Source organism: Lissotriton vulgaris, chromosome 11, assembly GCF_964263255.1.
Source record: "Lissotriton vulgaris chromosome 11, aLisVul1.2, whole genome shotgun sequence".
NCBI classification, from domain to species: Eukaryota; Metazoa; Chordata; class Amphibia; order Caudata; family Salamandridae; genus Lissotriton; species Lissotriton vulgaris.
In genome coordinates, this window is record NC_141699.1 from 704075225 (window position 1) to 704099469 (window position 24245).

A 24245-nucleotide genomic window follows, 5' to 3' on the forward strand; every position below is an offset into this window, starting at 1 on the left:
TTCATGCTGATTGTTCTATGATAGATCGCCACAAATGCCTTTGTGTGACATCCCACATATTGCTGATAGGAAGGATACCTAAATCACACCATAACGACACTCTGCATCAAGGCGGTGCTGCTTGTGCATAGCAGTAGAAGTTCACATGCAACACTGATGCACAGGCAAAGTATAGTATGTAGCATTTGTATATGTGATAAGAGATCACCTAATGGATTTGACACATGGTTGCAGTTATTGACATAGCATATGTAGACTGTAACTTTGTGACTGTGTTCCCATGCACATACTACGTGGAACACTTCAAAGTCATCATACTATGAGTGCCCTTTACTATCTGTCACAAGTATGAGGCTGTACAAATGACGAGCAGCAGGAGAGAAACATACACAGTCATTGCACAATATATACATTACTCTCATAAAAGGTAACCAGATGGTCTATCTACTGAACTCACAAAAATGTGTTATATGTGATGGAACAGACAACTGTATTTGTTAAGACAAGAACCCTCACTCACCCTAAGGTGACATGCTTCACCCTTGGGTTCCCTCTTACACACTGCGATCACAAGGTGCACAATGTGGGCTACAACTCTCCCTCAGGAGAGGAACGCAAGGTGTTTTAAGTCATCCATTGTAGGTTATAGTGAGGGGCAGAGTGCAAAATAAATTCAGAAAGTGAGTTAAAACTATCTCCTGGATGGACAAAGATAACTTTAATAGTGTCTCCAGTGGATAGATCTAAAATCAACGAAGTAGAAAATAGAAGTTCCCTAGTAAACTAAGGTCAATATGTTTCTGCCTGTTAGACCGTCTGGTTCTTGGCATTCTTCAGTACTAAACTCAGAGTCACTCTGCTACTATTGTGAAATAATATAAAAGATAAAAATGCCATACTCAAATCATATGGCAATGACCCGTGATATCAGCTGCAGTCCGGTCTACCGTCTGTAAGGAAATGTATAAACATAATCAAAACAAAACAATTGTCCCATTGTTTGTAACCCAACACACCAGTGTCTACACCACTTCACTGAATATGTGAGAAAATCATTCCACATGCTTAAGTAGTTATAAGTAGTCCACCAAAATAGGACTACTTGTCTACCTTATCCTTCATGGAAATCCTTTTATAGCTGGTCTCAGCAATCTGAAGGTATACAAATTATAGTGGTGTACAACTAGAAACACACAGAATCCTACTAAAAACCTAAAAATGTGCCTGCATTCTCATGTTGTGTATGCCCCTTTACTTTGATATATGTGGTACACAACAACTGAGCATTTTAAAATCATGTGCCTGTGATCATCGTCCCCCCCTTTGGCCTTTTCAAAAGAGGCAGGATACTGAAAATTAGGTAATGAAACAAAATGCTCTATTGTCTGGTTGAGCAATCTACGTCGGCCGACGTTAGTTCCAGTGCGGTTAATTCCTATGAGACACCGATATTCCACGTAGCTGCACATACTTTAGAGAACTACGTCGGCTGACGTTAGTTCAAGTGTCGATTCTTTTAGTAAGTTAGAGAATGCACCGCCCGGCTAGAGATGTGGCGACGCAAATTTACATCACTAACTGATCAGTACACACTTGTCATGCTACATTATTGTCAATTGAGGACCTGAAGAGAGTTTATAGGCAGTACTCAAACCTCGCATAGTTACAAGCAACATGTCGATACACTCATTTTAAGGCTATTAGTGTATGTTTAATATACGTTTGACAAGTCACATAAATACAAATGCTTGTGCAATACTGATTAGCACTACAGGTAGATGTTGAGAATTTCTAAGTTGTTGTGCCCCACATAGATCAAAGTGAAGGGACATGCACAACATGAGAAGGTAGGAGCATTTTTAGGTTTTTAGTAGTCTGTGTGTTTCTAATTGTTCACCACTATAATTTGTATACCTTCAGATTGCTGAGACCTTTTATTAAAGGATTTCCATGAAGGAGGAGATAGACAAGTAGTCCAATTTTGGTGAGACTACTTATAACTACTTAAGCATGTGGAATGATTTTCTCATGTATTCAGTGAAGTGGTGTAGACACTGGTGTGTTGGGTTACAAACAATGGGACAATTGTTTTGTTCTGATTATGTTTATACATTTGCTTACAGACGGTGGACCGGACTGCAGCTGGTACCACGGGTCATTGCCATATAATTTTAGTATGGTATTTTTATCTTTTATATTTTTTCACAATAGTAGCAGAGTGACTAGGAGTTTGGTCCTGAAGAATGCCAAGAACCAGACGGTCTAACGGGCAGAAACATGTTGACCTTCTTTATTAGGGAACTTCTATATCCCTATTTTTCACTTTGCTGATTTTAGATCTATCCACTGTAGATACTATTAAAGTTATCTTTGTCCATCCAGGAGATAGTTTTAACTCACTTTTTGAATTTATTTTGCACTCTGCCCCTCACTCTAACCTACATTGGATGACGTAAAACACCTCGCGCTCCTCTCCTGAGGCAGATTTGTGGTCCACACTGTGCACCTTGCAGTCGCAGTGTGTAAGAGGGAGCCCAATGATGAAGCATGTCACCTTAGGGTGAGTGAGAGTCCTCGTCTTAATAAATACAGTTGTCTGTTCCCTCACATATAACACATTTTTGTTAGATCAGTAAACAGACCATTCGGTTACCTTTTTTATGAGTTTAGTTATTGTAGAGTGGTACCGTGGATGGTAACAATTCCTACAACTAAGAACTCCTATAGTGTGATAACAATAACAATATCTACTTTACCACACCATATTAATTGTGCCTGGAAATATAAGTCTGTCTGCTACATGTAGTTGGCATGCACACTATATTAATTTGTATCAAATGATGTTAATGCTGTTTGTTACACATAGTTACATACATTACCAATGTGACAATTAGTAGCAGGTCAAATGTGAATGTTTAGTTGTTTACTGTGACTATGGAATCAAAGTGAATACACAGCGATAGTACGCATACATATATTTACAAATAGATTAACAATGTTAGATCTGTCATCATTGTGTGATGTCAGGCCCATCACTCATGGTTCTGTGAAGAAACTGTTGATGATGTTGTCCCTCTGCCGTGTTGTGGCAACTGATGGGACAGGACGATAAGGCTCCTCATCTCCTCCTCCACATTGCACAGCAGTTCGTGCTCCCCACTGTCATCATCCCATGGCACATTTGTCCTTACATATATGTTGTGCAATATGCAGCACACCAATATAATAATGCAGACCATAGGCGGTAAGTACAGCAAACTGCCTCAGATATGTCAAGGCTACAGAAGCAGGATTTTAAAACTCCAAATGTCCGCTCAATAATGGACCTGATGCTGCATAGGGCATGATTGTAGGTCTGCTGGTCTCCCGTTTGTGGGTTTTTCAGAGACGTCATGACCCATGTCAGCAGAGCATATCCTTGGTCCGCTGCAAAGAAAGGAGGTGTGCAATTAGTTAAGAGTTATGGCAAGGGATGGCCCAACATTCATGTTCATTCTGATATGTTTCCTGATTAACTCATCACCTTGCTTACTGTAAAAGACGTGCTATGACATTGAGTGGCATACATGCAAGTAGGGATCGGAAATTACTGACACTGTGCTATATATTCAATTGTACTATCCTATGTAATGCACTTACTATTTGTCATAATAGTGAGTGCCCTATGTCATGCAGGTGCTGATTTGTCACCAGTGAGGAGAGTCAATTTGCCATTGAGTAGACACGACTCACATTCATCTATTGTGCGTATTATTGGCTACTATTGCCATTCCTCAACTGATACCTGTCTGATTTGACAACATGTAACTGGAGCAGGTGATTTGGCGTACTTCAGTCATACACATTTTGCAATGAAAGTTGGAGTCAATGTTGTTCAATGTGTACTGTCATAGGAAGGACAGTGAGTTGATATCAATGTGGGACATGAAAGTGTACATGTGACAGTGCACAGTGTCCACTATGGTGACAATACACAAGGTGTTAGAGATATGTGTGAATTGTTCGCTATACAGTGCCACACTGCTTGTAGACAGTGTAGGGTATATTTTCCACATGATTCAGTGTCCAGGGTTTTGTGGCTGCACTGGCTGTACCTGTACAGCTTTGCTCCAAGACAGCCACATTATTCCCATGATAACTGTGTTGTTGGCTGTCATGGGACATGTAATTTGTGCATGAGGCTACACCTTGCTGCACAGTCTGGGGCCTTGGATGTATGATATAGTGGTTTGTGTGCATCAAAATGGTGTGCACATAGAAAGTGATATGTGTATAGGCTGAGCGATATAATGTAGCAATGTAGACATGCTCTTGTGAGGATCATATATGATAATATTTCTCAGTTTCACAAGTCTGGGATACATCTCATGCTTCATGACCATGGGTTTTACATGTGAACACACAGACTAGAGCCAGGGATTGCCTTGCTTCAACAGGGTGTTTGGAGTCAAGTCAAGTCAAGTCAATAAACTTTATTTGGTTGTTCATGTTAACAACCATAAAAGTATTTACATTACAATTAAAAACACAGTTGTACATTAAAAAGGAAATTCAGTTATAATATAGTCATAAAAGAAGTCACAAGGTGTTGCGTTAGTGTTAGTCTTTGACACTATCGAATGCACACACAGGGACTAATTTAGCTGTTGTTGCCACTGGGCAGCAATAGGTGTAATATGGCTGCGCTGACTTGCAACCAAAGTGAAGGGTGGAATGTTACATTTTGCTAACATACAACACATCCACGGTTTGTCAGCATATGCACCATAACATGGTAGTGACTACTTCCAACCACCCCCCCCCCCCCCTTTGCACAATGGTGCACATGTGCCAGCATCGTGTCCTCACATGAAATCTTGCCTTAAAGGACACATTCCAGTATCAATAACACTCAATCTATGCAATTTCCTCCTTCTATGTGCCCTGTGGAATGCAGGACACATAGCAATTGGAAATGACAAGGAGACATGTTATTATGTATCCTCTTTTCACCTCCCCTTGGGAGGCACACTATTTGCATACAGTCCAGGTTACTTGAACACAGGATGTGTGGAAATGTGAGAGATCTTCATTGAAGTTGGATGGGAAGGGCCACCGCAAGTCCCATGGTACACATCCTTAACGTAGGGTGAATGAATGCAGCACTTGCCTTACTGAATACCTATGAGGCCATGCAATGTCATGCAGACAGACTTTGCATTGCCACATTGATAGGATTTAGGGAGCTGCTCTACCAGAGAATCACGAATAGTGAGGCACCCATCAGCACGGTTCAATTGTACATGTGGCCAACAGTGGTGTAGGCGGTCTCGACGTGTGTGACTTGTAGGACTGTGTTTTATTTATTATTTTTTTTTTTTGTCAAATCTGTTTATTAGCATTTTAGCATTTTAACATTTCATACGTTTCAGGATGTAGTACAAGAGAAACAATCAATTTATCATGACATTCCGATTTTGCCGGCTCAACATTCAATCATCTAAATGTAGCATAGAGTGAAATCGTGAAGCCGCACTGGCAACGTCTCATAAACGTAGTAGCTGTGCTCAGGACTGACTAGTGTAGGTGAGGCCCGCTTTGGCTCTCGAATTATTGTTCATGTCCATCAGTCGGCTCAACCTTGCACAGTAGTACAACTATGAGATGAATCCTTTTAACTGTACATTTCCACCTAGAAATGACATTACTCTAACAGATATGCAGTAAAAGGGAACTTAAACAATAGTGGCAGAACACAGGCATCCAATCACATCCATCCCCTTCCCCCCCCGTGACTTGTAGGACTGTGTTGCGCATATGTCTTATGTACAGGAAAAATATATCGGCCTACAACAACTGCAATACACTGTGTCATTCAACCTAAGACTGATATGTCAATCTATTCCTACATGGTTGACTGCTATGTGGTCTGTCATGTGCTTAAGAAGTACTTACCAACCAGTAGGCCATTCCCATAGGTCTCATTCTGGAAGCGCTCATTGATGGCGGAATTCCGGAAGATGATTGAGTCAGGAGCACTGCCAGGGTACTTTGCAAGGACATTTATGAAGAGGCCCCAATGGTTCACGATTGCCTGCAAGTTCATCGAATAGGTGTGCTTCCTGTTGCAGTAGATGCGGGATGTTGCCACTGGAGGCATAAGTTGCACATGGATGCAGTCCACTGCCCCCAACACATGTGGAAATCATTCAATGGCATAAAAGCCTTCCTTGTTCTCCTGCTGTTGCTGTGCTATGTTGGGGAAGTAGAGGTACTGGAGATTGAGGCTTATGATGGCATCCAGGACGGATGTGAGGAACCTTTAGAAGGATGCCTTGGATAGTCCTGCCACTCTGGCTGTGGTGGGTTGAAGAGTTCCAGAGGCCAGCCAGTGCAGGACAGCCAGAGGCTTGGCCTGCGCAGGTATGTTGGTGCAGCGCTACTATGTTGGCTGCAGCCTTGGTGCTATCTAGTGCAGGAGATGGACAATGGACTCCCTCCTGAGCCTGTAATGGGCAATGGCCTCTTCCTTCCTGAGGTCAATGAGGGTAATCTGCTGGCTACATGACCGCTCCCTTCTCCTGCCCTGCTTCTGTGGTGGTGGGCCTTGGTGCTGTGGGTTGCAATAGTAATAGATTCATGGCATAGTTGAGTTGGCCAAAGTGATTTGGGTATGTTCTGCTTTTATACCAGTGTCCATGTGTCATTTTAACGCCTGCTTTTCCAAAGCAGTAAAAAACTTCAGCTAACGGGACTCAGGACTTGTTTTTCAAAAGTAGCGCCATTCCAAAAATCCTTGTACATACGACTGCATCCATTTTGCAGTGCTTTTTCTGAGGGAACGCCTACCTTGCATATCTGTTAGACCTGGCGCCTTTTGGCGTGTTTCCCCTGTCTTTTCACATTCTGACCTCCTGATTTTGACTTGGTTTTTGCTGGCTTAGTGCCTCTGTGCACTTTCTTACTACTGTTCAGTGTTAAAGTAGAAGTGCTCCTATGGTAAATTGTATTATGGATTAGTGTTACCATGATTGGCATATTTGATTTACTGGTAAGCCCCTAGTAAAGTGCACTGAGAGTGCCATGGGCCTGCAGCACTGATTATGCCACCACACGAGCAGCCTTTCAAAATGTTCCCAGACCTGCCACTGCAATATCTGAGTGCAGTTTTTACTGCTTTGATGACTTGGTAAGTGTACCCACTTGCAAGGCCCTAACCTTCCCTTTTCTTACATGAGTCACCCCTAAGGTAGGCCCATGATACTCCTGTGGGCAGGGTGCGGTGTATGTGAAAGGTAGGACATGTACTGGTGTGTGTGACATGTCCTGATAGTGAAAAACAGTGTATTTTGTTTTTCACTATTGAGAGGCTATCTGTCCTATAGGATAGAATGGGGAATACTTTGTAACATCTTATGAGTATATCTTCCCATTGGGACAAGCTAGAGAAATGAAGTTTGGTATGCCTGAACGCAGAATGTAGAAATGCATCTTTTAGTAAAGACGATTTTTATGTTCTGTGTTTTGAAAATACCCCTTTTAGAAAGTAGGTATTTTCTTGCATAGCCATTCTGTGTGCCTCTGCTGAGTTGTGGATTGACTGTCTGTCTTTGGTGTGACAGGAGCTGGGGATGTGCATTCTTTTCAGAAAGCCACTGGGGGGGGGGGGGCTCTGAGGTGTGTCCTGCTTTTCCTGGGTGAGTCTGTGCTGGGCTGAATAGACCTGGGCTGCAATTAGAGTAGTGGGAGAAGGTTTTCTTGCACCTGAATGGGCCTGGTCTGCTTTGAACAATGCTGTCTCCACCTCCTGCCAGGAAGCTGGACCAGAGAGGACAGAACTGGTTTTGGATGAGCACAGACACTCTCTGCCCAAAAGAACAAAGAGAAGCTTAGTATAAATATTGAGACCCAGACCGCAGGAGAACTTTAGAACTCTCTTGGATCAAGGAACCTGCCAAGAAGATGAGCTGAAAGAACTGCCTGAAGGAGGTCTGCCCCTTTGCTGTGTTGTTGCTTTGCTGGGTTGGCCTGCGGTTGCTGCTTCTGCCTTGGGCGGCGAAAGGACTAGACTGAAGTTTCTTCACTTGCTGCTGAGTATCTCCAAGGGCTTGAGAAAGAGCTTGACTCCTGTTCACGAAGGCTCAGGGACAGCAAAGACTTCACTTACCTCTGGGTACCGCCTCTGGAACCCTGTGTTTCAGTTGACACAGAGAAAAAAAGCAACCGACACGTCACCGACACCCCTGCTGGCTCTGTGTCCTTAAGACACTGCAGAATACACTGCAGCACTTCGCACCACAACCTTGGTCTCACCGACGATGATGACCGACGCCGCCACTGAACCTCTGCTTGCACTGCAACCTCTGGGCACCGCACTCTGCAGTGCCTTGCTTCACTCCGCTGCCCTGGTCTTACCGACAACATCGCTGCATGCTGACCTTGACACCCATGACTGCACCGTGGTCTGGGGGCACTGCACGTAAGTCACACAACGCATCACCCCGTTCCGCACCGCAGTGTGGGCTGCTGACGCTAGCGCCCATCAACCGGCACTGCCGCCTGCACCGTGACATGTCAGCAACGCAACAAGCACCACCCCACCCCACTTTTCACTGTAGCCCTGGTCTCACCGCCACAGCTGGGCGACCGTCACAGGGCCGCTGTCTGCAGTGCCACTTGAGGGCACCACACACAGTACAGCTACACATCACATCGCAACTATTACGGTTGGCGAAACCGTCCCTTACCAACGCAGTCAGCCGGAACCAAAGGCACTGTTTACGAGTCTGCTGACACCGACACCGGTCTACACTCACACGGTCAGCCAGAACTGTTGGATTCTGTTGTTTTTAGCACCGCAGTAGCCCTGGACGGCGCTACCTGCTTTAAGGAACTGAATTATAAAGTCATACTTGCAAAGTGCATATTTTTGATTACTATATGTTGGTCTATTATCATTTTGATCTTGTTTGCACAGACAAATATTAGTTATTTTTCTAAAACTGGTGTGGTGTCCCTTTATAGTGTTTTCACTGTATTACTGTGTGTCATGTGCAAATACTTTACACATTACCTTTGAGATAAGCCTGACTGCTCGTGCCAAGCAACCAAGGGGGTGAGCAGGGGTTATTTCAATCAATTAATCAATCAATCGGAGGTTAAGTGCAGCTACTCACTCGAGAGGGTCTCAAGGCGCTGGGGGGAAGGAGCAGATCCTGGATGTTCATGGCGATCCATCGAAGTGCCAGGTCTTGAGGTCCTTCGTACACTTGGAGTGTTGGCTTTTGTCAGAGGTAAAGTGGGAGGGTGTTCCATGCCTTGACGGCTAGGGAGGAGAAGGAGCGACGTCCTGTTCTGGTCTACTTGATGCGCCGTACCGTAGCAAGGGAGAGCTGGGCTGAGTGGAGGGATCTTTAGGGTGCGTGGAATTAGAGGCAGTAGTTCAAGTATGCAGGTCCGGTGTTATGGAGGGCTATGTGGGCGTGGGTGAGAAGCATGAAGGTGATTCACTTCTTGATGGGGAGCCAATGTAGTGTCTGCAGGTGTTGGGTGATGTGGCACTGGCGCAGTAGGTTGAGGACTAGTCTAGTGGACACGTTCTGGAGTTTGCAGGTGAGGTTCTTGTTGATTCCGGTGTAGAGAGCATTGCCGTAGTTGAGTCTGCTGCTGATGAGGTTGTGGGTGATGGTTTTTCTGTGTTCGAGGGGGATCCATTTGAAGGTCTTTCGTAGGAGTCAGAGGGTGTGGAAACAAGAGAATGAGACAGCGCTGATTTGGCGGTCCATTTTGAGTTTGGAGTCCAGCATGATTCCGAGCTTGTGTGCGTGGTCCATGGGAGAGGGCAGGGGGCCACCAGGTGTAGTTCCAGGTATAGGTGTGGGCCCATGATGAGTACTTTGGTTTTGGCCATGTTGTGTTGTAGGCAGCTGTTCTTCAGAAGTGTATCCCCCTTATCCTGACTAGAAATAAGGGACCCTCATTACTAACTAGAGACCCCCATTTCTAACAATATCATTACCAAAGATTGCCACTAGAGGATCCGGCGATAAGGAAAATAGGTGCTAGCAGTGAAAAAGTGACGTTATAGGGCTCTAGCGTCACTTTGTAAATATGACACCAAAAAAAGCCACTGCAGCATCAAAAAAATTATGCTGCGGCGGCGTTAGCTCCTTGTAAATATGCCCCAAAGTGTCTTGATTTGTTCTGATCCTATTCAAGTATTTGTTTCCGTCACACTTCAGAATTACAAAAAATTGTGCTTCATTTTTGCTTTCTTAACTACTGAATGTATACAGATAATTTACAGGTATTTACATTTTGTTGTGCGTTAGGAAAAAAATTACATCCAACAGCCTTTCCTTTCAAACTTCATGTACACCAGCAGGATTGTCACTTAATTCGCTTTACTTTTCTTTCTCTGCTTGCAAAGTGAGAAGAGTTTGTAAACACCAGTCCCCCTATTAAAAAATAAGCAGGAGAACACAACCCTGACATTTGACCTCTGTCTTTGACGCACAGCAAATGTGACAGGATAAATACAAAATTTAAAGGGATCTATATTGCTTGGACTTTGGCAACCCACCAAAATTTGATTTGGAATCCACGGTTGCGACCAACAGTTTGGAAAAGACTGGAATAGACATCTATACTACTATTATAAAGTAAGAAGTGGGAACCTTTGAGGCGGGTAAACTCGGGAACCAGAGCGCCACTCCAAACACCCAATACATCATTGGAATTGGCAGGGTCTGCAGAGTGACATAGGCTATATACCCCCCCCAAAAAATACGTTCTTTAAAAAATATACCTTAGAAAATAAAGTAGTCCCTTGGAAGTAGCGCCGGCTGTCGTGTGCGCTAACGTGCTGACATCATGCGATGAGGAGCGGCGGACAGCAGTGGGGAGGGAAAAGTAACGCGGCGTTCAGCGGGAGGAGTGGAACCTACACCTGGTTCACTGAAGTGCTGAGCCGTGGGGAGGAAAACGAATACGGCGTTCGGCAGGAGGAGCGCGGAAGCAGGTGCGCCGACAGTGGGGCCGTGGGGCTGAGACGACCCCCGAGGATGACGCGAGGTAAGGGAGTTCCTGCTACCTGGAAGCGTCATTGCCCCCGGGAGGTCTGTAACTGTGGGGTTTTAAAGGACAGACAAAATGTGTAGTAGGGAGGTCTCTAACTGTGGGGTTTTATAGGGTATGCATGTAAACAAAGAACCTCCATAGACCCTAAGATATTTCTGTTGGACAGCCAGTCCCGACGTTGTCCGGGGGCAATTTACGCGAGGTAAGGGAGTTCCTGCTACATGGAAGCCTCATTGCCCCCGGACAACGTCGGGACGGGCTGCTAGTATTATATAAACTGAGAACAGAGTCAAAAACACAGAGAGGAACTTTGTACCAGAGACTTAGGTCATACAGAACCATATCACTTTCCTATGCTGAAGGCTACTGGAAAGCACATTTACCCTTCTCTCTGTCGACTTATCAGTCTGCCTTTGAATGCAGATGAGAAAAGTAGTGCTATATTATTGAACATTGTTTCAATTGTTCAGAAAAGGTATGTGGGTGTGAACCTCTTTGAAACTTGGAATTAGACTCCTTCTTTGGTGCTAGTTGTAGTTTAGTTAGCCAAAGAGTTGAGGATGGAGCTGGATAGTTAAAAAAACGTCATCATTTCAGCAATTTGTTGCAATATGTTTTACTCATTCTATTGGTAAATTTTGCCACCACTATTTTGTTGATCTTTGTACTTGTTCCTTTTCATATTGTATGAACTAGGATAGGATTTTGATTTTTAAAATAAATCCTTGAATAATATTACTTTGGTTTCCTAGTTTTCTTGTGTATGCTTTTACATTACGAACGTGAGCCCCCTAATTGTCCCCAGATATCCCATAAGATTGATTGCTACTTAAAATGCATCCCATTCACATAGTGCTCAGTAGGTTGTGTGGTGGTTGCAATCCAACTGGCTTTCTGTCCCATGTTGGCACATTGAAAAAGATTTAGTGCAAGGTGATCTAGAAAGCTTTTCCCTGAGCTGAATAACCAGAAAACATTTCAGTCTGACTTTTGGTGACTATGAAATCTCTAAATTGGCTCCCTATTTGTACCAGGCTACAGTTCAAAACTCGATTGCCCAATTACTACATCAATTTTAGAAAATGTGCATATGTATGTATGTGATATTACATAGTGTGAACCTAGCCAAAAGTGGAGTACAAGACCAATGTATGATTAAAGGAGCAGTTCGTTTTGTAAGAGAGGAAGTGGACTGTTAGTGCATCATAATGTAGTTCGTTTCCTTTACAGGGGCGTGTCTTCAGCTTTTTCCTCACTTGAAGCAGGCTTGGAACAATCCAGAATCTATTTGGATGTTATTTCAGATCCCAGGTGCATAAATGCAGAAAGCCTATTGCCTTGTTTTTTTCTTTTTTACAAATCTTTATCTCCATTCTGATGGTGTCCTGCATGTGGGTGTGTGGAGGGCCACCATATATGGTGTGCACATTATGTGAGGTAATGCGATGTGCACTAACATCAGGCTGCTTCAAAGTGCTTCTGGTAGCATTGCAGTACAGTGCACCGTGTAAATGGTCCAAACCCACTTGACATTGCTTGTGATGTCATGTAGAGTGGATATGGATCTAGCGCCGGGACACCCAAGGGTAATCGCGCGCTCTATAAGTGCTATTAACATAACATAGCATAACATCCTCAAACCCCAGCAGACATATCCTTTTGAGATAGATAACTTGTCTATGGTGTGTCCTCATGGTAATGACACAAATGACTAAAACGCACAATGGAATATTTTCCAGAAGATCTGCTAGTGGTTGAAATGAAATAATAAAGTGGTTCAAGGGACGCAAAGAAATACCTACTAACATTGCTCCATTACCCCATTTCCGCTGAGTTACCCTGCACCCAAGCAATGGACCTGCCCAGTCCTCCCTCCTCCACACACAGACATTCAATGGACAAAGCAAGACTCATACTCCCTGATAAACATAGAGGGCTTCATTTATGAGGCCACTTGCGCCACAGGAATGTCACTTTTTGTGATGTTCCGTGACACAGCAGCCTGCTCCATATTTACGAGGCAGCACTAAGCCACTTATTTTGGCTTAATGCTACCTCTTAAATATTGTTCCCCTTCAACGCATTTTTCTGCGTTAACGGGTGTGCAATGGGTGTCGCTGCGGGCGTTTCCTGCAACATCCATGTCTTTTTGACACTGCCCCAGATGGGTGAGAAATCTAACTCTGAGGCAGCGCCACAAAACGTCCGCCTCCACAGGGAAGCCGTAAGGGAGGCACAACGAGGAGGAATATCTTTCTTTCTCCTTGTTTTTCCTTTTTCTATGTGTGCTGTATTTTGCAGCACTCATAGAAAGAGGGAAAAGCCTCGTGATTGTTTTTGTGCAGGAAGGTTTCCCATGGTTCAAAGATGCCTGCGTTGGCGCACGGCAGCCCATTGTGCGCCGGCACAGGGGAAAGGAAAGGAATGCGCTGTATCTGATAGATACGGTGCATTCCTGCCTTTTTCTTTTGCTGTGGAGAAGCGCAGCAGGAAGGCCTGCGACACTGACCTACGGCAAAACCTTATAAATGAGGCCCAGAACTTCTCCACACGGTTTTGTGTCCCTGTGCTTAAAAAATCTCAATATTCCTCTTAGCCACAACTACTAGATAAAGTGCTGCCATTGGTCCATGCATACTATGTGAAACATAGCCAATGCTGACTTCTTTCCCTGCAGATTCTGGTTAGTGTAGTCTGCTATGCACAATGAATATGCTAAACCACATGTACCAGAATGCAAGGGGAATCAAAGTGCAGCTTCAGGCGCTCGCGCATGATCTGGGAAAATGGTATACTATTAACAAATCTTGTGAAAGAGAAAACCTAGCCTATTTTTTCTGTAAGCCATTATAGCAGCCACAGCTCGTTTTTAACTGGAATTTATATCAGTGTGTGGCACGGCGGATGGAACATGAATTTTCCAGGACATTGTTACTGGTTGTTCATCGCCTGATATAATGCTGAAACATGCAGCGAGGCCCCGTGTTTGTCTCTCTCATTACACGTTCCTCCAGCCCCTGGCTGATTCTTTGATTTCCCATACGTTAAGCTGGTTTTAGCAGCTAATGCAGCTAACGTGGGCCCTGTATTTACCCTGGGTCTGTAACTGTTATTGCACTGCATACTGAAGTCTCGTCCAAAGGCCCTGTCCCGCCGGTTCCAGCAGCTTCCCTTACTTGGAAAATCAGATTAAAGAAAATCAGATTAGAGTCTGTAGAAAATATTTTTTCAGCTAAAAAAGTGATCTGCTGTAAAAATACTGTATGCCTGTTCAGGATTTCGGGAGGGTAATTGCGCGTATTAGGTCAGGCACACAGTGTGTGTTTTTTGCTCCTACAAAGCAGGATTTCTTTTAAGGCGCGAGTGGATGTGGCATCTGGGCCGCATTTAGGTGTGGGGGCTGATACTGTATCTGCTGTGGATGGCAGAGCTTTATCTCCAAATCATTGATCGTGCTTTCTTTAATTAGTCAGCTAATTATTTCCATCTTCGAAATCCTGTAAGAGTATTCGTTTTCACACTCAAAGTAATGAAACGACAACATATTATTTTCTTTCTTTCTCTCATTCTACATGTTGTTAATTTCTGTCATTTGCTTTCTTTTTTGTATTCAGTAGTTCATTTATTCTGCTTCTCTCTCTCTCTCTCTCTCCGCCTCCCCCCCCCTCTGTTTCCTCATTTTTCCTTTTTTCCTCTATAGCTGTTAGTTCTTTCTTCTCCCCGTCCACCCTCACTGGCTTCCTTCCCACTTCTCTTCCTTTCCCCTCCCTGTACTCTCCCTCTTTCCTTTCCTTTCCTTTCCTTTCCTTTCCTTTCCTTTCCTTTCCTTTCCTTTCCTTTCCTTTCCGTTCCTTTTTCCTTTTCCTTTTTTCTTTTCCTTTTCCTTTCCTTTCCCTCCCCTCCCCTCCCCTTTCTCCCTTCCCTCCGACCCCTTCTTGCTTTCTTCTACAACCCCTCTCTCCCTCTCTTCATCCCATACAGCCAGATTCATCAAACCGAAATCGGCTCGCAAAGGGCCAGATTCTGAGAATCTGGCCCTTTGCGAGCGCTATTTTTGCATTTGGGATTCATCATCCCAAATGCAAAAATCGCAATTCTAGAAATCGCTAAATTGCGATTATTGCATTTAAGGAATCTCAATTTGAGATTCCTTAAATGCAATTCATGAACCATTTTAAAATTGCGAATTCGCAATCTGGGGCCGCTATTTACCGCGAAGGCTAACTATGTGGAGAAGTGTGGCTGAGGGGTTAGAGGCGGCAGACCCGGAAGCTGAGATCGGTCCTGGACCAGGGTTCAATTCCCCGCCTCGGCGGGTCTTGGGCTCAAAAATTCCACGGACTAGATAATTCTCGTTCCGGTGCCTACTCGACTCACGGGTTCACACTCTGCGACTCTGGGCAATAGCTTGCTTAATCTCCACTACGGCCCCTCGCGGCGGGATGCCTGGCTTTCACCTTGTGGATACCCTGCTGGGGTTATCTCACAGGGGAATACCAGGACGGGTTTCCAAGGCAAGCGCCTTGATGCCTTTGGGTGATACGTGCGCTATATAAATCGCAATACATTTACATTTACGTGGTAAAAGGCAAAAACTTAGAAAAATGCACTTTAGTGCATTTTTCTAAGTTGTATGTTACACACACACATTTCCTTTGGACATGTGTGTGCGCAACACCAGTGTACATTACCATTTCAGGGGTGCTACAGGGTGTCCTTGAAATTGCTTCCTTATTTTCGATTCGCTAATTGCTAATCGCAAATAAGGAATGACTCCCCATTAATTCCTATGGGCCTTTAGGCCCTTAGGAATGAATGGGAAAGCCATTCCTTATTTGCGATTAGCAATTAGCGAATCGCAAATAAGGAAGCAGTAGAAATCGCATAAAATATTGCGATTTCTACATGCATCCCGTTTTGCGAGTCTTTAATAGCGAATCCTTAAAATTCGCTATTAAGGACTCGCAATACATGACCATGATGAATATGGGGGATAGTTCCTTACGCCCTCTTAATCTCCCATAGAATCTTTCTTCTTCCCCCCCCATCTCGCCTTTTCTCTCGCTTTCTATCCCCTCCGTCTCAGTAGCAGTCGGAGTGATATTCAGCAAGCACTGTAGCAGAAATGTATTTCCTTATCGGTCACCTTTGAATGTCAACTCTTTCAGTTTACCGAAACATTGAAGTTACAATTTGTAGAAGCCCCGCCCTGAATTCCCGCGCAACCACTTCACGGAGTGTCTCTTGAGCGCACATTTCCAATATGTCTTCGATATTTGAAAGAGGGAAAACCCTCCAAACCGATGGACTTTTATGATTGCGCACTTTTGCTGTCAGATCTTAAGAAGCTTTATAATCTGGGAGTTTACTTTCAAAATGCCTGAAATCAGTATTTTTCTTTCATATTTGTGTACAGAACGTTGTGGTTCAAGCTCCAATAATTCAGCGGGTCTGTCACACACCAAAGTCATTTATGAACATTATTAGCTAAAATTACTTGCATAAGATACAGCAATGACACCTCTCAGCCGTGAGATTGAAAACGCGCGGCTATCTTTCCAAATCGCTGAAACTGACAGTCCAAGAAAAAACAGTACAGAAAAGGCATGTGGCTTATTACATACAACCATGACAACGTTTTAAAAAACATATCTAAATCACAATTTGCGATTGAAGAGGCCTGTGAGCTGGAAGCCACCGTCCATAAATATATGCTAACCTGAAAAATTCTCTGTAAGTTTTACATTTTGTTTAAACTGTAAATGCTGTAGGTTTGCCAGGCATTCATCATACATTTCAATACAAAAACCATGTATTATTACATTTTTTACATGCTAACCATAAGTCAAGATGTTGCATGCAATACTACGCAGCAGCCATGAGGAGGAAGGATGCCTTCATTTTATAGAGTGAGCATACACTTAAATAAATATGATAGGAAATTTCCAATATCATTGATGTATTGGATTTACTTTGCACAGAAACAGAAAAACCGAGGGGCAGATTTACAAGCCCCATGCAACACTTTCACGCCACCTCTGCGTCACTTTTTGTGACGCAGCTGCGTCGTAAACAATGCACCACGTTGCAACCTATTTCCAACGTGACGCATCTAGGGAGATGTGTCACGTTGTAAAGCCCTGCGCCGCATTATACTTGCGTCAGGTTAGGTATAATGTATGCAAGAAAGCCTCATAAAAAGTGAAGCAGTGGAATCTACAAGATTCAAAACATTGCGCCAGCTTGAAGCAGGCATAAGGCGTGACGCAGCACAATAGGAATAGGCATTCCTGAGCATTTCTGGAGTTACGTCGTCCTTAGGACATGACTCCAGCAATGCGTGACCCATACCTCAACAGATGAGTGACACATCTCTCAATCCTTGCGCTATGGTGTGCCGCATTGTAAATGCAATGCATCCATGGTGGCGCAAGGTCTTTTTTGAGTGAAGCAAGTAAACTGACTTATCTCTGCTATAAGGCAGAGATGCGTCAGTTTCTTGCGTCTGAAAGTTCGAGGGAGCCAAACATTGACCATGGAGAATCACATGATGGGAGGATTAGAATAGGGACAAACCACACACATGGCATCTCAGAAGACTGTCCCTTCATACAATACTTTTACACGTAAGTAAACGTGAACAGAACAACAATAAAAATAATAATATTGATAATAACAGTGTCTGCCAGCTCACAAAAACTCATCTGAAAGTCATGCCGCCGTCAAGCAGAAACAACGTGTTATTTCTTGGTAATATGTCTTTTGGTCATAAAAAGACTCGAATCTCTGACTCAATGGGCCTGCCTAACTACATACCTACCCACCCACCCCCTGTTCCCTCAGTCCCTCCTTTCCTCCTTCATTTCCTCCTTACCACACCTCCTAGTTTCCTTCCTTCTTTCTCCCATCTTTTCTTCACTCCTTAACTCCTGCGTTCCTTGTGAAATTTCTTCTTCCCTCTCTGACTCCATCTCCCATTCCATTCCTTTCTTTTCCTTTCCTTTCCTTTCCTCTCCTTTCTTTTCATTTCCTCTCCTTTTTTCTTCTTCCCTTCATTCCTCCTATCCATCTATGCTTTCTTCTTTCCTCCCTCATTGAGTTCCCTCCTTCTTCACTTCTATTCTTCTTTCCTTTTATCCAGGCCCCTACTTCCCTCCCTCCTTCTCTCCTTTCCTCCCATGGTGATAATCAAATTTAAGAAGACCAGGCCAGGTTCACAGTTGCATCAAAGTCTCTACCCGTAGGTACTGGCACTTCAAGGCAGATCTGCATTCTGTTAGTGAACAAAAGAAATCTTGCTTGCTATGCATGGAAACTGCATGATGGTTGTGAGGCCCAAACGGATGTACTAACATTATGATTGTCGGCTTTTGTCTCGAACCGTTGAAGGACAAAAATGGCACTTTCTCACTGATTATTTATAAATTCAAAAAGTCTGCGTGGTCTTGCATTTGAGTGAAATCCCTTCACATGGTAATCAAAGGATCTGTGTATCTTTTCTAGGAAGTTGAATGTGATACTCCATGGTGTTTTATTATGTAGTGTTATTACCACTTACACAAGGCAGGATACAGCATTAGACATCTAATATGATGTCAGTTCGTGATCAGGACACACGAACACAAACGTAAAATGACAGAGCTCTTTGCCAGGATGTTGAACATAATAACGGGCCTAGAGTTGTGGCAAGTAGGGTCTTTGTAATTTGACAAAAAAACACTTCCTTGAAACTTGATGCACAAAGAGAAAGCTATGATGATTCAATAGAAGGGTCCTTTGAACGTAGGATCCAGGCACTGAAATAAGATTTCTGGTTCCTGATCGCGTACAAAATAGCAGTTCCAATCTGACCAGTGACTTTTCAACACCACACTTTAACTGTTTCATTCTAAATCATCAAGGAGTCACAAGACACACAAAAGTACAGAGAAAACCATATGTTTTTTAATACGTAAATCTCAAAATCCGACAAAAATTCGAAACCCCAAAAATCCAACAAGAGATGTGACATTAAATACTTCAAAAATAAACTTTCCGCATGATCCCACCCAACGCAAGCTCCAATATTATATCTAAGCACAAAGCAAAGCGAAGCAAATCGAATAATCCGCATTACTAAACACAAGACTCCGACAGTAGTAACCACCGTCAAGCACTGTTTAAGGGACGTGTCTTTTTTGTAACTAGACTCAGCATACGAAATGGTCTCCGAGCACGCATTGTCTGTCGAGTGAACTTTGACACCTAGTTTCTTATAAAGTGATTCCAACTGTGCTCATCCTCTATAATTGTCCACATAACATGATTCTCTGTATTCCCAAACATTTTCCTGTTCACTTTTTCCATCCCTCAATTGATGCAAGGTGGCACGAGATGACACCTTCTTCCAGGCACTATCTCCTGAACAAGGACAGAGGGAGCTCAATTAAGAGATCCATGCAGAGCTGACCCTAACCCTGGGTCAAATGCAACATTGATGTTAGATGGTTATTTCTCCTTCCTGCTCATTAATCCTCAGGTAGCTGTGCTGAGACTCTTCTCCTCTACAGAGTTCTTGCCTCAGGTGTAGGATGATTATCCCCTTCCACAGGTCCTGAGCTCTGGGATGTGCCAGCTGGCTTTTTTGAGGTTTTGTTGGCTTTTGCAGGTTTCAGAGGGGTGACTCTGTTGGTGCAGTCAGTAATCCAGGCAGAGAAGTTCTGGACGACATGGTCGAGGTCTGCTGAGGCTACAGGATACTTGATTCTGTTGCTGGAAGTAAAAATGTGGTTGAGTGTGTGCCTGGCCTTGTGCGTGGGTTCAGTAAATAGGTGGGAGTGGCCAATGCTGTTCAGGTTCACCAGAGGGTGATGGAGTTGGTATATTTAGGGTCGTCAGTGTGGAATTTGAGGTCGCTGAGTAGGAATTAGTGGTGGGAGTCAACATCCAGGGGGTGATGAGGGTCGCTGAGTAGGAATTAGTGGTGGGAGTCAATGGCCGGGGTGATGAGGTTGGAGATGACATTGCAGAAAGTTGGTCAGGGTTCCAGGGGTCTATAGGCAAGTGTGCCTCTTATTGTGGCCTTTTCGTCTTTCTGTAGTAGGAACTTGATGTGTCCCATGAGGGGTGTGGGGTCATCGTTGGTTATGGTGCTTCGGATGGTGATGACCCTCCCTTGTTTGTTGGTGCAGTCTAGGAGTATCATCTGGTAGCCCTCTGGAGTGGCAATGGTGGTGTTGGGGTTCAAGGAAGGGTTGGGCCATGTTTCTGTGATGGAGGCAACATCAGTGGAGAGGGTGGTGGTGGTGTCCTTGATTTCTGTGGCATATTTGCAGAGGGAGCGGGTGTTGATCAAGGTGCAATGAAGTGGTTCTGTGTTGTTTGTAGTCTTCTGGGAAGGAGTGGTGTGGGATCCTTTGTAGGTTGTGTTGCAGGAGAAGTGCCATTGTCGGCAGGTGAAGGGTCCTTTGGTCGATTGGGTTGAGGAGGTGAAGCAGCTCTTGTTTTGGTGTCCAGGGTCCAGATCAAGGAGTTCCTTGGTGGTGTAACAGCAGAAGGTGGGAGGGCCAGGGGTCCTGGTGATGGGCATGGTCCAGGTGCAGACGGGTTTGCCTTTAGTGCACCTTCAGCGAGCCAGAGGTGCGCCCTCTGCGCATGTGCAGCCACCTCCATTTGTAGAGCAGGGACGTGGGCGGGGCTAGCAGGGAGACAGTAGGGCAGGGATTGGGAGACAGCAGGTAAAACGACGGAAGAAAACCAAACCCAACCCACTGAGATAACCCTGTGCTAAGTATTAACCCAGAACAAAACCAACACAAACAAATACAAAAGAAATCAAATAAAAGTGAAGCTAGCTGAAGTGGCGGCCCAGGGACATCAGCTACAGTGGTCCCCAGGACCGACCTGACATCCTTGAGGCTGGGGAGTGAGGAGCTGACTCACGAGGGTGGGCCTGGGGAGGGCAGGAGTGCAGGAGGGCAGAACACTGACTAGGAGTACGAAGGCTACTTCAAACAATGGTGGAGAAGTGTGGCTCAATGGTTAGAGCTGCAGACCCTGATGCAGAGGTCTAGCCCGGGACCAGGGTTCAATTCCCTGCCTCGGCGGGTCTTGGGCTCAAAATTCCATGGACCTGATAATTCTCGCCTCAGTGCCTATTCCAATCATGGAGTCCCACTCTGCAACTCTGGGCAATAGCTTGCTTAATCTCCACAACGGCCCCCACAACGCTAAGGATGCCTGGCCTCCACCTTGGGGGTGCCCAGGAGTGGATGCCTCACAGGGAAAGCCAGGATGGGTTCCACAGCGGTATTCGTACAAGCGCCTTGAGACCCCTGCGGGTGAGTAGTGCGCTATACAAGTATCAATTTACATTTACAATTTACAATCTATGACTACATTGATAATATCACTGCAACATTTGCAGTTAAATTATTGATGAGAAAACTGTGCATGGCGAAGGCGCAAGTTATAGACCCCTTAGGGCATGAGTTGACTGCTGACTTTCTATGGTTTTGTGTGTGTAAAATCTGAACCTAATTATAACATCCCTGTGAATATATTGTTTTTTATGGAATATATATATATATATATATATATATATATATATATATATATATATATATATATATATATATATATATATATATATATATATATATATATATATATATTCACTGAAAAAACTAAAGGTTACAGGGACATTATACATAGGGAATAACATTAAAATAAACCTTAGAAATTCACAAAAATAAACAAAGCTAACAGGGACGTTATAGTTAGGTTCACATTTTCTACCCACAAAACCATAGAAATTTTGCAGTAATAGTTATCTCAAGTAACTATAACTTGTGCACCGCTATGCACAGTTTTCTCATCAATAATTTCACAGCAAATGTTGCAGTGATATTATCAATGATATCATAGAAGATGTTATGAGTGATGTAATATGTGGGGTAATTAGCAGTGCATGGCATGAGTTATAGTCACCTTAGGGCACGAATTATAGTTACTTGAGAAACTCTTACTATAACTGCTGAATTTCTATGGTTTTGTGGTGTAGAATGTGAACTTAACTATAACGTGACTGTAACCTTTGGGTTTTTTTTGTGAATTGTTAAGGTTTTAAAAATTGTAAAGCCTAACTTAGTGAATTTTTATGGTTTTTTAATGGTATTTCCTAACTATAAAGTCCCTGTAACCTTTGGACTTTTCAGTGCATTTCTAGGTTTTTTAAAACGTTAAGTAATATTTAATTATTGCACATTAATCTAAACCCCACTGCACAAGCCCTTCAAATGTGTATGGCGGGGTTGACTGCAGGCCTAGATGCAGAGCCTGGCTGCAGGCTTGGCCCTGAGGCTAATCCCCATAAATACCCAACCCAGCGCCCCACATGGCCACTGGCTGTGCAGTGCGGGGTTTGGCCCCCGCACTGCACAGCCAGTGGCCAGGCCTTGTCGTCAACCTTCCCGTAGGCACCCGACCCCACTCCACGCATGGCCCTCAGCCATGCACGGAGGTGAGTCAGCTGCAGAGCCTGCAGCCACACCCACCCGCACCTCACACAGACTCCAGCCATGGTCAGCAGGGAAAGATCCACAGGACATGCCCTGTGGCCAGGCTTTGTGATCTTCCTCCACATGTAGGCATCCTGTGAACGGGGTTGCAGCCTTTCCTTCCTGATGCTAATTACAGCCTCAGGGACACCATCCCCCAGGGACACACAATCACTAAAATGAACACACCCTCCCAGGCCGATTTCAGCCCCGGGGACCCCATCCCCTGGGGCCCAACCCACTAATAAAATGGAAGGGGCCATGCAGTGCACTCCCTGGATCGATTTTGGCCCGGGATCCCCATCCTCCAGGGCCCGGCCAATTAATAAATATGAAGGGGTCTTGGCCCCCCTCCCCAGGATGATTTCGGCCCTTGTCAAATAGTAGAAGGGTAGGGTGTACACGCGCCCCCCCTAATCAGGGTGATTTTGGCCCGGCAGACACCATCCACCAGCGAACTGCCACTTGTTGCTGCGTGCCCGGGCCCCACCCATGACATCCTGGGTAACCACGGGGTGAGCCTTAATTTCTGCAGGCTTCCAGCCAGCACCTCTCCTTCAGCTGGAGCCGCGATTGCTCCAGCATGCAGGGAGCATCAAAAAATGCTACTCCCTGCGTGCGGGAGCAAGTTTTTCATCTGTTTTCCTGACTAGTTGACAGCGGGCAGGAAACAGCTGAAAAGATCGCTTTCAGCAGGTGGAAGCAGCTTTCCTGCACCCACAGGCTAGGAGCGGACTTACTGTTTTCTCTCACATGGTCGGATCTGTTAAGTCTCTCGCCTAGCAACAGCAAACAACTATGTCCAGAGGGTGGACACCTTGGGACATAGGGAGCCGGCCCTGTGGGGTGGTGGTCCCCAGGGCCAAAAATGGCTCCAAGGCTGGGTCCACATGTACCGCCTCCTTTGTTTTTGCAGGGCCTGCCCCAGGGAGATCATGCTCACTGGGGCTGAAAATAGCTCGGGAGAGGGACCGCATGGCCCTCCTCCCCATTCAATATTTGGACTAGCCCCAGGGAGGTGGTGGCCCCCAGGTCTGTAAACGGCGTAAAACTCCTTAATCAAAATTAATATTTAAATTAGTCCCAGGACCTGGCCCACCCGGTGGTATAACTTTTATATACAAAATTTCCAAAAGGGCTCTTTCTGGACCAAGAGTTAGCTTCTGCTCAATTTGGTGTAACTCCGTCCAGCAGTCTGGGCTACAATTGTGCTCAAAATCCCTAGGGGAAATTGCATAGCGACAACACGCTTTAGAACCCCCCCCTTTTTCTCGGCCCCGCTTGGCAGATCAACCTGAAACTTTCCAGATACCAGCTGAACTCTGGTGCATGCTAGTTTTGAAACTTTCATGGAGAGTTTATTTATTGCCCAGTGGCAGTCGCCACTTGTTAGTTATAGTTAGGTCAGTGTTTACATAGGAAATGCCTTGATTGTGTCGCAAATAACTTTGCCACCTATTGACCAATCCTCACAAAACTTTCAAAAACAGTGCTCTTTTTTGCCTAGTTTGTACATGAAAAGTTTAAGGGTGCTTCTTTAAGCGGGGGCTGAGAAAAGCTGGGGTTCAAATATGCAAAATACCCATGTATTTTCTATAGACTTCTTTAGGCAGGACTACAGCAAAAACTTCTGAACGTAATTACACCAAA